General features: G+C 39.4%; 1 protein-coding gene across 10 annotated transcripts in view; it reads right to left on the reverse strand.

Annotated features, from left to right (window-relative positions):
• ENOX1 (ecto-NOX disulfide-thiol exchanger 1) overlaps positions 1–15,183 on the reverse strand; it is a 374,358-nt gene that overhangs the window by 283,671 nt on the left and 75,504 nt on the right. For all 10 annotated transcript variants that reach the window (XM_068929740.1, XM_068929749.1, XM_068929750.1 and 7 more), the window contains one exon: positions 13,954–14,027. The gene's annotated coding sequence lies outside the window, so the exon portion shown is untranslated. The remainder of the gene's footprint in view (positions 1–13,953; positions 14,028–15,183) is intronic.

Consider the following 15,183-nt stretch of genomic DNA (forward strand, 5'->3'; position numbering starts at 1 on the left):
ACAGCATACAGTAGGGTTGCTATACAACATAATCAGTAGGACTTGGAGAATTGCTTTGCCATTTCCAAACGTATAATGACTGCTCTGAAAGGACTGTGTTTTGCATGAGGAGGATTTGAAGGGAAGCAGGTGGCGACTAACAGCAGTAAACATCAGGCTGCTGTTAGAGGGGGGTCGGGATGTGGGCAAGAGCTCGATGACAGAATATTTTGTTTCCTCGTATCCATCTTAGACAAGGACTTGCACAGGGAAAAGATAGCTCTTCCGTGACATATCATCAGTCTACTGAAACTCTGTTCTCCAAAGGTTTTTACCTTTTTAAAGCATGATAATAACTATCTGGCCAGGATTGATTTCTTGTTTTCCCTTGATGATTTCATTGTAATAAAATTTCACACAGAGTGGTGCTACGTGTGAGGGGTCACTAAAGACTTTTGAAGAAGCCGATTGCTAAAATTCAGGCAGTACAAAGGAAGAAAAGTGTTGGGGGGGGGAGGGGAAGGGACAGAGAGAGAGAGAGAGAGAGAGAGAGAGAGAGAGAGAGAGAGAGAGAGACGTTTGAGGTTATTTACTTGTCTCTAGCAGGCTTAGATTTCTTCTGGATATAATGAAATCCATCAAACTATCTAGACGTGACAATGCCTAAGCCTCATCAAAATATCTGTAAACAGCATCTTCTTTCATCTATAGAATGGATCAAGTTCTACTCACCAAAAGATAATTTCAGAAAGATTTTCCAGAAAGAGGATATTCTCAGACTTCAAAAAGTACAGCTTGCCTGCACCACTCACATTTCAAATTACCCAGTCTAAACACTGTCAAGAAAGAATTGCAGCAGACTGGTTCTGTTAATGGAGAAGGTATTTAATAGCAAGAAAAGAAAACCTTAATTCTAACTTCCACCACCTAAAAACCCCACTAAGGCCCCTCCTAAGGGAAGAATGGCAGGGTTGGAAAATAATTCACAAGGCAAGTCAACCACTCCATCAGCAGGAGGTGAGCTGCTTGCTGTCCCTCTTCCAAGAACACGCAGATGTGGTTCTTTTGTTTAATTAACTTATGCATGCTGTCATTTTTCTGGGGATTGTGCCCATTTGTGCAGGCCACCAATAAACAGACAGCAAGATCACAGAGTAGCACAAACACTTCCAGCAAAGTGCCCTTAACAATCATTTGCTTGCCAAAAGAGAACTACCTCTATTCTTAGTTAGGAGAAAGCATTTGTTTAATGGGGAAAAAAAGCTTTCCTGTTCCTTTCCCTCTGCAGGCTACTGTACTCCAGAATGCAGATTTCTTCAAAAGACTGGGAATATATCAGGAAGAGCTCCTTGTTAAAACTACCGGCTATACACAGATATTAACATCACAGGGATAATTTTCTCACGCTACCTTTAATGTGAAGTAGCATTTCAAAATAATTTTGTCCGGCAGCTCTTCCACACAGGCAACACCTGAATTTTGATGGACCTGAAGTAATTAGTAATATTGTCTTTGTTGCAGTGTGAGCCTTGTAACATAATGAACGTCCTTGACTTCCATTGCTTAAAAGGGAGCTGAAGGTGCACCTCTCCCGGTAGAATTTCACATTGAAATCAACCCCTTTAGGAGTGCAGAGAACCCAGCTGGAAGCCAGCGCAGAAATAATAATAGTAATGATATTAATAACAATGGTAATAATGAGTAGTTTATTGAACTTTGTAGAATTTTGCCTTACAGAAGAAGCCATCCCAAAACTCAGCTTATATAGTACATTACGTTCATAAATAATTATGAATGCTCATTATTATGCTCCCATATAACAGAAAGGGAAACGAGAACCACAGATCAATGCTACCATTGTCCTGTGGAAAATCACAGGATGAGATGGTGGTAAAGCAAGGAGCAAACGCCAGAATACTTGGATTCTGTGCTCCAGTCACTAGGTCTCATTCATGCTTCATATCAGAAGGCAATGCAAAAGGATGAGGAGCAACAGAAATAACAGTGCAAAATTGTTCTGCAGAAATCATGGCCTAGCAGACCAAAAATAGCAGGCAGGAATCTCTGGATACATTGGGCTGGATTCATCTGACATCTGACACATCTATTGGTGTCCACATCTAACCCAGTCAGCTCAGGCTCCTTTTCTACTCATCAAACAGACATAGGCACACGTCTATTCTAAGTGGTCAGTAATCCGAAATGCATGTGTTCGCTCATCCGAAGGCAGCAAATGCCCTTTCTAAAACAGTGTGAGAACGTTCACCTCTTCCGCGAGCAGACGTCTACAGTCCTTTGGTGGGCAGCCAAGATGGATCTGCTAAAAAGCAGACATAGATGCAGACCTCAAGAGTAGCAGGCATAGATGCACACCTCAAGAGTAGCAGGCATAGACGCAGACCTCAAGAGTGAGCTGGGATACATGGCTTATGCTGCTCTCTGGCAAAAAACAATTATTCTAATAAACGAAGTATGGTAAATATTGGTAAATGAGGGAAGAGTTCCACATTATTTTTTCTTACATCTGCAAATATATTAGTACTGAAAACTTACATCATGTTCACTTACAGCTTTTTTAAACTATTTGGTTTCTCTTTTCTCTGTTTGCATGCTCCTATCCTGTACATTGCATAAGGATCACTTATTCAGTGAGGAGAAGGCAGAGGAGACTGATGAACCATTACAATGGAAAACATAAGCCCTGAATACTTCATGTTAAGTACAGTGAGAAATTTGTTTTCTGATGAGAAATAAAACAGGCCCTTGAACTCAAAAGTCAATGATAAAAAAAAAGATATGATTTATAGTAGTAAAAGAAAGTTATTCAAGAGTCAATAATTTTTCAAAAGGATTAACAGAGCATATACAGCATAACTCACACTGAGATTGGATGAGTATGGGAAGCACAATTTGCATGCTATTTAGATTCAACAGATAGTTACACTGTTGATATCTAAAGTGCTGCTCTTGTGACAGTAAAGGTAGAGGTCCCGTACATCCCCTGAAAATTAATGTGGTTCAGAGAAAATGGTAAAATTGCAGTCCTTTAGGTATCTAGTGGAGTTTGAACTACACAAGAAGGATGAACCTGTGGATAACTGAATTTCCTTTTTATCATCAGGTCACAGGGGTTGGCTGAAAAAGGCATCAAGGTAACTTTTTGAATCCAGATCTATCTGCCTCGTGGATCCAACCAGGAATTTAATGACAAATTGAAAACAGTAGGTAGGCAGGAAAACTGAAGTAATTTATCACTGCTATCTTTTCAGCAGATAAACATTTCTCTGTTTGAACAAATACACATTACAGTACATGAAAACAAAAAGAGCTTCTATCGTACTTTATGTACCGAAATTTCAGAAAATATTCAGTATTAAGGTTTTGGTGCACAGAGTATTATTAATATTGCTTGCAAATGACAAACAGATAAATAACTCCACGCTAAACACAATTTTAAGTACCCTATACTATTCACGTTTGTGTTTTTCAATGTTGCAGAAAGAAGGAGATGCACTTAAATTATTAATTTCTCATCATATAAAGTAAAAAAAGCTCCAACAATTCAACTGAGAACTAGTTCAGTTGATGAATAATAACAATTGTTTTTAACCTAGATTCCCACTTACAAACCCAATGTTGATTCTGAAACAACCTGATTTCTTTCCATCTCATACATCGTTATCAACGACAATGATTCTTCAGACCGTCAGCTACTCTCCTGCAACCTCACTGTCTTGTATTTATGCTGTCAGCAGCACCTGTATTGCCAGTCTGTGTTTCCTTTTTGATCACGTTGGGGATTAATCGACCGAAATTTAGCATATGGTCTATAGATGGTGTATGCCCCAAGCTAACTGCTATGGCTCAGCAGGGTAAACAAGAATAAAGAGTTGTATTGTCCTTTTTCCTCTCCCACTGCATATCAGAAACTACAAATGAAATACAAAATTCCTCTACCATGAATAACAAGAAGTAGAAAAGAAGCTTCACTGTGTTTGTACTGATCAGACAATGTACAAGATTCTAAAATATACTTAAATGTTTTTTAAAATCTGATGAAGAGGACGGGAATCTAGGAAGCATTCGTGTTAGAGGAAACAACTGATTATGTGGGTTTTCTCTTGTTCTCTCTTCTACATGATTAATTAAAGGGAGCCATATATCTATTGTATTTTGACACTAGTGTCAGATGGGACTGCTGGTACACTGACGCAACAGTTTATTGAAATGCCTTTTTTATTGGGAAAAAAAAAAAACTCTGAGTAGAACTAGAGTTTATAGCAAATCAAAGATACTGTTTGTACCAATTGCCTATGTGAACCTCCCAAATTTGTAGGAAGACAGAAAAGGGCTTGTTGGATTAATCTTTTGCCTGCCATTGCTAGTCGCTATCAGAGATAAAAAGGAGATAAGTTCACTTCAGAGTAAAGGCAAGCATAGAGAATAAGGGAAAAGAAAGAACTGGAGCAGACAGTCTACGTGGGACAGAAAAAGCCAACAGAAAGGATCTTAGAGGATCTTCACTGGGTTGTCGAACCTTCAAGGAAGAGGAGGAACTTATAGAAGAGCAAAGGAGAGAAAGCATGCTTTCTTTTTTTGGAGAAAGCATGGATTTTACAATATGAACGAGGCCTCAGGAAAGACCAGGAGGAAAAGGGTGGAATCCATATACAAAAGCAGCTACACGGAAGCTAAAACGGTGAGAGGAGAGAGAAGCTGCAAAAATGCACAGTGACTCTTCTTCTTTGTTTTTATGTTCACAAAAGCAAAGTGGAAAGTCAGTTTGCTTTAAAAGAAATAAAGGCCTAGTCCAGGCTAACAGCCCTTGCTCATCGCATATGGCCTTTCACATATCGCAAAATTTTTTTGCTGTGGCTTCCAAAATTACATAGCGCTGGTATTCAAGCTGTAGGGTAGAAGCACATCACTGAAGAGGACCACTGCTCTTCCAGTCCTTTTAGGACCTCTTGACCAGCAAAATTTTTTTCTGGCATGCTTTAAGTTCTTTAAGGATTCATGATCATACTCCAAAACAAGTAGGATGCAAGAAACTCAATCCAGGGACTGGAGAGAGTGTCATCTGCTTCTTGAGACTTTCAATGCTTACAAGTGTGGCAAAGTATACATATATCAGCGGATGATGCTCTCCTATCCTTCAGGGAAAGATAATAAGAAGATATTTTCTGGCTTACCGTGACACAGTCCTGTCCACCTAAACAGGCAAGGTATGGAGCAATCCCAAACCAGTCTGCAAAGGGGCTAGTGCAGTGCCATAACGAAACCCTCACCAAAGAGCAATCGCAGAGATGGCTAGATGGATCTATAGCTCGGCATTTTCTACACTAGAAGCAAGAGGCTCCCAGCAATTTTTTCCCTTTTAGATTTTGAATAAGGATAATACAAAAATTAATATCTGTCGAACTGGAGGCAAGGAGAACTACAAGAAAGATGATGATTTGGTATAACGAGGTTACAAACTAATTTAAAATACAGGCAACAATATATCTGCAGTGAAACAAAGTTATATAATCATGTTGTCAGTTGCCTTCATCAAATACAAAGAAATTTAGTCCCTACCAAGAGAATGTATTGCAGCAAGTCTCCTTGCTGATTTAGGATGGTAGTGTTTACCTTGCCTTATAAGTCATCAGAGAAACAATTGTATATTGTGTAAATACGGTGGGGATATGGATTAATTTCAAACTTATCACATAATCTGATGAGATTTCCCATGAGATCTCCTAACAGTTTGCAGCACTGTGAGCCATTATTTCCATATTTATTGGAAATAACGTCTGAGCCAAGGTAAGCCACAATATTCCCACTGAGCGCTGTCATGATGGGAATGAAATTAACTCTTATCATCACTCTATATATTGAGGGTCTTTCTGGCATTCTCAGTATACACTCCAAAAAAACATTTAATTTAGTAACAATATCATTTGCGACTTTCTAAAGGGGTTTCCTAAATTTCAGCCTAGATTCCCCACTACACTCACTGAACACAACTCAGATTTCACCTGCATTTATATATGCTTGATGCAACTCCATCGTTTTCAATGGATTAGCTCCTGGATCAGTGATATGGCAGAAGTACTCAAGGTCTTTTTAAGATACAGTTTGTTAAGGAGATAGGCCTTAACAACAAGGAACAAGGAATTGCGATGTTTATTACCACAGTCTAGAAAATGGGCAAGAAGCTTTATTTTTTTTTTCTTACTATTAAATTCATTCACTCAAATCAGACACTTACATAGCGTGAATTGCAGAAGCTCTATTATGGAGTTATTTGTCTATTTTCAGTGAAGCAATCAGTGTTCCCAGATGATGGCTGTTATCAGATATGGACAGATCCCTTTGTGTTTCACTGTGGTGGTGGCAGTGCTGGCATCTTTGGAAGTATCAAAGACTTGACTACACGATAACATTTTTTAGATTTCCAAACCATTCTCCTATAAACTTTTACCCATTATTTCTATTTTATTTTTGTAAGTAAACTTTCTCCATTTTTAGTTGACATGTTTCTTTTACCTGATTCATGCAAGGATGCTTGTAACACTGCAATTTGTCACCACGGAAACAACTGCTTGGTCACTACAGCTTATGTCACTGAATGAATCAAGTAAGAAAATCATGGAAATGATAAAAAAAAAATACATCTAAACAAATGCAGTAATAACTAGGAACAACTAGGAAAGGAATTCAACTGAACACAATGATTAATTTCCATTTCCAAAACTGCATGTTTTGGGTTTTTTTTAATTTTTTATATTTCTCTATGGGTAGCAGCAACTGAGTAAAATCCAGTAAAATGGGTTTTAGCAGGCCCATATCATATCCAGCACCACATTTCACAATGAGATTGTTTGTAGCTTCAAACCCACCTCTGCCAAAATTTTCACGGGAAGCTGAGGCACGGCAGACTTCTCCCAAAGGGCATGCTGAGATCTGACTTGTCCACTTAATTAGCACTAAACCGTTCTATCCAAAAAGGCTGAACATGCAGCTGTCTGCAAAGAGCTTGCCATTGCTAGCAGCTTAAAATATTGTATGTCTCTCTCTCTAGCTCCATTTTCCTGACAGAAATAACCGTAGGCCAGATATCTCTTCAGCTGGACTATTGTTCCCTACCCGTGTCGATGCTACAGCAATGTCTGTTTTATGGGTCAAGGTTGATTCTCGTCCAGGGCTTTGTAGAGCTTCAGGGGGAAAAACCTTAGAAAAGGAAAGCAATACTATTTCATAATCCAACGCAGCCTCTTGTAGATTTAACCGTAACTGTTTTCAGGTATAAATGCAAGATAACTGCATTTTTATTTAAATAATGTATTTCTGTATTTAACAAGAATGTAGCTAAGAACACTTTAGATTTCAGCTAACTTAAAAATTTCTTACATATCTCTTATTTATCCTGATAGATACTGGCTACATACAGCTCAAAATGTCATTCCCAGGTGATTCTAACTTTAGAAATAATAATCCATTATATTTACCATATTACCAAAGTGTTTCGAAGCGTTATAGTTTTGTCACATTTTGCATGAAAATGTAACCTCAGCTTTATTTCTTAAATAATATAACTGATGCTGGTTTAGAAGCAGCCACTTACATCACTATCACAGGAGACATCTCCTGGGGATTAAACTTCAGCAGACACGCTCACAAAAATGAAGCCTCTGTTTTATAGACTCACTAATTAAATGTAATTAATTTACTAGTGGTCTGGAATTGCAGGTATTAAAAAAAGAATAATAAAATCCCACAGTATTTTTGCTTTCCATGTGATAAATGCTACAATCACATTTTCCTTTTAGGGAAAACACAGAGGAAATAATATTGGGTGACAGTGAAGTTCTTCGCAGCAGGTCGATTGAGATTGTCAGGATTCATTAGCATGTGTGTGACTGGTAAATAATTGAGTTAATTTTAGGTTGAGTGACATATTTAGAAAACTAGGAAGCACCTTATTTTGTGAATTTAATCAACCTTTGCTCTTCCCCAGATAGTTCAGCATACATCTGCAATATTAAGTTGGAACTGACTCCTTACAGTGCAGCCGTGACACACGGCAGCAGTTTTCAAACTTTCAGAACCACTGGCTGCTTTAAATGTTGGCCTTAAGTAAGGAGTTCAACACAAATAAAGCAGCAAAATTACAGTGGAAAAAAAAGTTGAAAAACAAGAAACCTGAAGAGGAGTCTTTTTTAACTCAAGTTTTAGCCAGGTTTATGTTGCAATCTCAACTTTTATTGTCTCTACATACAAGTGAAGGAAGATGATTTCTCTGGAAACTTTAAAAACTAGCTCCCTTTTGAAAACTAGTCAGTTGTCCTATGCTGCTTTGCTACATTCTATTAGCCCAATAGAAGCGCATTACAAAAGTAAAAATTGCAATGAATGTGGACCTTTCAGCTGTGCCTTCTGAAAGAGGCTATTTTTAAAAGCAGAAAAAGAACTGTTTCAAAGTTCAGCATTGTTTGGAAACAAGTCACAACTCCTAGCTAAAGTGAACTGATTATTTATTTATTTTTATTCAGATGTCTTCTGATCTCTTAGTACAGTTTCTCTTCCTTTCAGCAAGACAATCTATGAGCAATGGATTGGATAATGAAAATGATAATATTTAGGTAAAGCAGTGGGCTTTTCTATATAAAATTTAAGCTGTGAATATACACACTTGCAAAAAGTGTAGTTACTGTTCAATTTCATAGCTTGAATATGAAAAGAAATGGCATGTGGATGACTGGCAGCTACAGCCTGGGCTTTGGCATTTAACTATTTGCTATTAATACGCAAAGCAATTAATGCAATTATAAATATGGAAAAGAAAAATATCAACACTATTTATTTAGTTACTAGGAGGTAAAGTACTTTGTCGGCTGTACTACAATACAAATTGCTGCAAAGTGTTTAATGCAATTATAACGTGCATATATTCAAAGCACTACAGTTTATATTCCAGATCTGTCCTCCTGGGATCAATTTATGATACTCTATGCTCAGTACCTTGTCTTTACAAAATATTGTGTTGCTACGTTTGGCTACCACACACTTCCGTGTGTGTAAGATTACAGATCCAATCATTGCATAACGAATAGCAATGCACACTGCTCGGTTACACTGCAACAAGAAGCAAAACGCACAATAACTATCTATACAGAAACTACAACATCTGAGTGCATGTTTGTCTATCCAATCCTACAACAGTTCCTCAAACAAGCAAAGTAAAAGGACATAACAGACGCAATAGCAGATCGCATCCACTTCTTCACTGTTTGCTTTATTTTCCTGACTGCTCATATTAAAAAACAAAAACAAAAACCAAATACCTCTTTAACTTGAGCATTTACTATCTTCACAATATACATGCGCCGCAAGTAGTGATGTGCAAGAACTTTGTAATGGGAGTTTGGGAGGCCCCAAAAAATAATTCTTGCAGGTGATAGCCACTTTGGTGAGTTCTGTAGGGTGGACAATATCTATTAACAGCCTTAAGGGACTGTCCCTTCATTAAGTACTGCAAAGACATTAAGTAATGTAAGCAGAAAGATTGTCTTCACTTTCCCTCATTTGGATTTGTGTTTAGAATTGCTGGTGTTATAACAGCAACCAGTTTCTAAGCTCCTTATTGGTGCCTTAATTTTAAATCTGACAGTTGTATAACAGGTTAGTGACATTCTCAATTTATAACATAGCGTGTTACTTGGAAACACAGGGCATATTTAGCAAAGTGACTCACCCACAATTGCTCCAGTGAATCAGGAGGAGGCCTTGCTTCCAGATTCCCCTATACCAAAGTGTCCTACTTGCAATCACCTACTGTAAACACACATTTTCTAACACTGCAAAGGGAGACGAACTGTGGCAGCACCAAGCCGATTTGGAAAAAGGCAAATGTTTTAACGTGCAACTTCTTTGTGTAACTTTGATAAACAGAAGGACAACGCTGCAGAGAGGCACATTACTACCCAGCCCCCTGGCTAGACGAGGAAGCACAGGGCAAATTAAAAAGAAACTGGGAACTGCTAAAAACTGACACCTTCTCTAATCAAACCAAACTGCTATTGTCCAGGGGTATTGGCTAATGCACAGTTTTTGTTTCCCAGCTGCTCCGTAAGGCTGATCCAAAGCTCAGTGAAATCAATAGAATCCTTTTTGGGATGAAGCCTGAAGAGCAAGAACGGACAAAACATCTGCGTGCAGCCTGTATGGCTGGGGGCTGGCTGGGGGCTGTTACAGTCCTCGTTTTTTGCTGGAGCTGGCCCAAGGCTGCTGTCATCCCCTCCCTGCAGGCCATGGCCCTGAGGAGCCAACACATCAGTTACAGCCTGCTGTCTTATCCATATTCCCCTCTCTCATCTGAACTGAGCTCCTTTGCTCAGATACTCCAGTAAGGAGCCGTTTAAGGATACAGTCGTTCACATTTGACACTGTCCGATGGAGCTTGCAACCTTTCTGTCCAAGAAAATAAAAGGGACAGAAACAACCAGCCAGTACCTCCAGAGAAGCCTTGCAAGCGACATGCCTGCAGGACGCTCAGCCGCCTTCCTTTCTGCTGCCTGAGGCTGCGCAACACCTTGTTGTGGTGCGGGTGACCTGGCCAGAGGCTCAGGCACCCACCCAGCGGGGACAGCCTCAGCGTCACGGGAGGTCAGGTGGAGCTGGAGGACTCTGCCTCCCCACTAGGTGAGCACTGACCCGTTAGGCGAGAGCAGTGCCCGTGCAACAGCCTTGTCCCACGCCTGGGTACGGCTGGGCAGCAGCTCCGAGGACCTTCCAGCCAGCTGCGATTGCACGGCATGGGAGGGAGGCTTGGGTGTTTTGCTGTGTGAACGGACGAGATACGGGCCGTACAGTTAAACCTCCCAGCTTTCGCCTATTTGTCACAATTTAGCATTAGCTTCGGTGTTTAATGTTTCAGATTCGCCTGTAGTTAAGAAATAAATTGGAACACGCCAGTTATTTCTCCAAGGTTTCAGAACACAAAATTTGCAGCTCTTCTGTTGTTTTGCATAGGCTGCCACAGATGGAAGATAGCTGTCCGCCAACGTTTAAAGAGGACCAGATTTTTGTGTTTAGAATTTTTAGCTGTTTAGCACTCCCAGTCGCACCATGAGCCAGACCAATCCTTCCCTCAGTAACAAGTGCATACATGAACGAGCAAGACATATCACTGCCTATACAGGATTCACGTGAGCAGAGAGGTCTGCAATGCATTGGGACTGCCTTGACAGTTAGTTTTGGAGAGAAAGGGGCCAACTTCTTCTAACTTGGCTTGGAGAGCTCCAGAACTCATTTAACTTTCAGCCAAAGAGAGCTCATTTATTAAAAGAGAAGGAAAACAAAGTTGTCCAGTAGCCATTTCAGCTAACATAAGCTGGGGAGATTTGCTATTTCTGAGCCTTTTCAATCCAAGCATCTGACGGAAATTGCAGAATTGGTGCATCCTCTTGCTAAATCAGCCATGCTCCTTCCCAAACTGACGGCTGCCAATTTAGAGTTACCTCGTGTCCTCCAGCTTCCTCCTGCCACAGAGTTACAGTCATTGCCTGCCGTCATACCTGATCTTTCACAGAAGTTTCTGCACCTTCTGGGCTCGTCATAAAAACCCTGCCAGCACAAGCTGAAGCCAGCTTGACACAACAGATTTAATTTTTCTCTCTGAGGCTCACATACACCACAAAGATTGCAGTTCGTCACCTATGCTTTTCAAATGTTGCTGAGCATGCTCAAGAGGGATAGCACTTTTGCAAATAGGACAGCACTACTGCTTTCTTCTTTTTTTTTTTTTCCCTCCCTCAAAGCAAAAGTTTGCTTCAGGCAAGTCTGTTTGAGGTTAAGTTCACAATTTATGTTCAATGAGCTGTTTTGTGTTGTCTTCCAAAACTGTACAGGTATGTTGATGCCTTTTCCTGGAGTCTCCGGAATTTCCAAAGGATGAAGCTACCTCTTCCCTCCTGGCATCCGCTGAGCTGCAGCCTGAATACTTCGGAGCTTAAAGATTTATTCCTTATGCAGAAGGGTGGTGTCATTGGGTGGTGCCTGAATGACTGCGTGCACACAGGCAGAAGTTCCCAGGAGCAACGGAAAGTAAACTGTGCCATAAAAGTCATACAGTGCTTGCTCCTCTCCTCCTACTGCATGACGTCTTGGGAAAATTTCAGGGAGAAAACAACTGCAGATTACTGACAGGCATTGGGAATTGCCCTGAGGAAATCAGGAAAACGTGCTTCCCCATGGAAAAAGGCACTGATGGAGGCAGGAGAGAGGACAGACGTCTATTTCCCTCCCAGACGAGGATTAACAGTCACAGGTGAACCAAGGCCACCTGCCCTACTAATAGCAACAGCTTCCTGCTCAAAATAAGAAGCAGATTCACATATTTGTTCTCCATTTGGGTTCAGACATAAGCTGCAACACAGATGTTCACAGGGCACAAAGGGGACACCCAGCAGAGATGGCCACAAAAGAAGATTTACAGGAACGACTGCAAGTTTCCTTTTACAGCAGGCTCCCCAGGGAGGTGGTAAAAAGGAAAGCTCACTCTGCTACCATTTTTTTCTGAAGCTCCTCCTTGTATAAATCCCCCTGCTGCCAACCTCCAGAGACTCAAAGTGAACTAAAAAAGAGGAGGGAAAAACAAAAGACATGGGAAAGCAAAATAAAGGAGCAAAAGAGAAAACAAAGCAGAACAAATGAGATTGTGGTGTGTTTCTTCTAAGAGGGAATAGACGAAAAGGAGAGAAGTAAAGGCACATCGTCAGATTTGACGAATGTGAAGTAAACACAACCAGAAACACTTCGGGGATCATCTGCAAACACCTTGAAAGCACCATTAGACACAGTATCCTCTAATGGACACACATTAGCAGGATTGTCATTTATGAAGTGATCTCAGCAAGTACCTGACTCTGTTCATAAAATGGAGATAACGGTCCTTCTCCAGTTTCTGTTAAACGTCTTGGGACCTACAGACAAAATACACTACAGAAATATCTTGCATTCTAGTTCTTACAAAGCAATCAACTTACTGCCAAATCTTTTCTTTCTGTAGGTGTCCAATATGCCAAGAACTGGCCCTAGATTTTACTGCATAAGAACATTTCAGTCTTCACCAGTACAAATCTCTTCTGAGTTTCTCACACAGACCAAATTAAGTTCAGTCATCACATCCATGCATTTGAGTAACCTGTTCCTCTCTAGGGTGAAAATGCAAAGATTGTCTAGTTCTGTAAATTCTTTAGAAAGAATAAAACTTTTATTTTAAACTTAAAAGTTTCTAAAACTTTTTTTGTCTCCCTTTTTCCACTGCTCAGCAGCATTTCCAGTATTTCATGAGGTGTGACCTGACTTTTAAAAAGCAAATCACATAAAAATTGTTCTGTGATATGCAAGAATATATTTCTGAAAGTGGCTGCATATTTTCTGTAAATGTGCCAAGTAAGATACAAGCTTCATCGAAAGACTTGAGAACATTTCCAGGAATTTTGGTTTCCCAAGTTTTCACCCTTTATGGCCCTTTTCTTACAGTATTTACTTACATTCATACCTTCATTATCTTTAGCAGATGCAAAATCAAAGGAAATACTGAGGAAAAGTGGATTAAAGCACAGTCTTAAATAACGAGAGCATCAAGAGTAGAGCAATTTCTTCATCCAATTCACAGACTTTACCTTCGAAATTTCTTACTTGCTCATGGAGACTCACCTTTTTGTTCAATCTGAAGTTAAATTTGTAGGTTTGGCTACACGTTTCTCTTTGAGTAACAGTGAGTGTCATGCACTCCCAAGTTCTGCCATACAAACACCACATGTGCTACTGAAAATTCAGCCTACAAATATCTATCATACTGTCCCATTCATGGCAGCTGAGATTTATCAAAAGCTTTAAGAAGTTCAACATTAAACTGTCAACAAAACTTACACACACTCCAAATCATCCAACACAAAGTATGAATTTAGCCAATACACATACCTATTTATTGCAGATATTTTCTAAGTTTAGAGAAGCATATAGTCAAAAATTGTTCCAGGTTCAGAGTCCAAGATCTGCAAAGGAGATAATACATATTTTTAAAAGTCACTAAAAGTAAATGGCTTAAGCAAATAAAAGAAAAGGAAAGGAAAATATCATCATACAAAATTACTCTTTGGAAATGAGTTTATAAGCTAGTCCGTCCACAGCTGTACATCACATGAGACATGTTGTGAGTGATAAAAATGATGAACTGGTATGATAATTTACAGGATATTAGATCTAAGACATACATAATGTTGTACAGCTTCTTAGGCAACTTCTACATAGGAGTTCAAAATTAGTACAAAACTGCTTCTGAAAACACATCATAATTCTGAATAGCAATTTTGCCACAACTATCTATAATGAAAGAACAAAACCAATACATTCAATATGCAAAACTGCCAGTGGCATAGCACAAAATAAAAATGCATTAGGAAACTGCAAAAACCCCTGTGTACATCTAAGCAATGTTCTACCTCTAATTTGCAGCAAAACAGTGGCATGAATAAGGAAACCACATGAAAAATCAAGGACATCATTACGTGCATTACCTCTTCATTATCCAAACATGCTAAATATGGCAGTTCTGCTACAGATGTAAAATTCTAGGTGCACATTTTCTGTAAACATATATGCAACACCTATGCAATTAGTCCTTGAGTCTATACATTTTCTTGGTGATTCTGACATATTTACATAGGTAATAACACCTTTGATAAGTCTAATGTGCTTAAGAAAGTAAAAAAAAAAAAAAAAAAGGAAAAAGAGGTGGAAAATGTATTGAAAAAAAAAAAAAAAAAAGAAACAGGCTCAGCAAACCAAAGGAGGAACAAAGAAGAAAATATTGTTCATATGTTCAAATGCACTTGGTCCAGTCCATGACCTGTACAATGACTTCTGAGACGATCACATCAACTTCTGACCATCATGCATAGATGCTATACCAAGTATTTCTAAGCCATAACTACCTTTGAATCCTGCAGTAAGAAATACTGTTTCATACAGTGCTGTCAGATAGCTACAACTCTTAAAAAAAAGAACCCACATCAGAAAATGTCTTACCTCCTTCCCTTCCCCACAATTTTTCCTGACTTTTTGCCTGCAGCTGCATCACTGATACCCACAGCATGATTTCTGGTGCAGGCAAACTGAATCATCCCAGTAGAGTTAGATGAGTCAGTTACA

This window comes from Struthio camelus, chromosome 1 (genome assembly GCF_040807025.1).
Source record: "Struthio camelus isolate bStrCam1 chromosome 1, bStrCam1.hap1, whole genome shotgun sequence".
NCBI classification, from domain to species: Eukaryota; Metazoa; Chordata; class Aves; order Struthioniformes; family Struthionidae; genus Struthio; species Struthio camelus.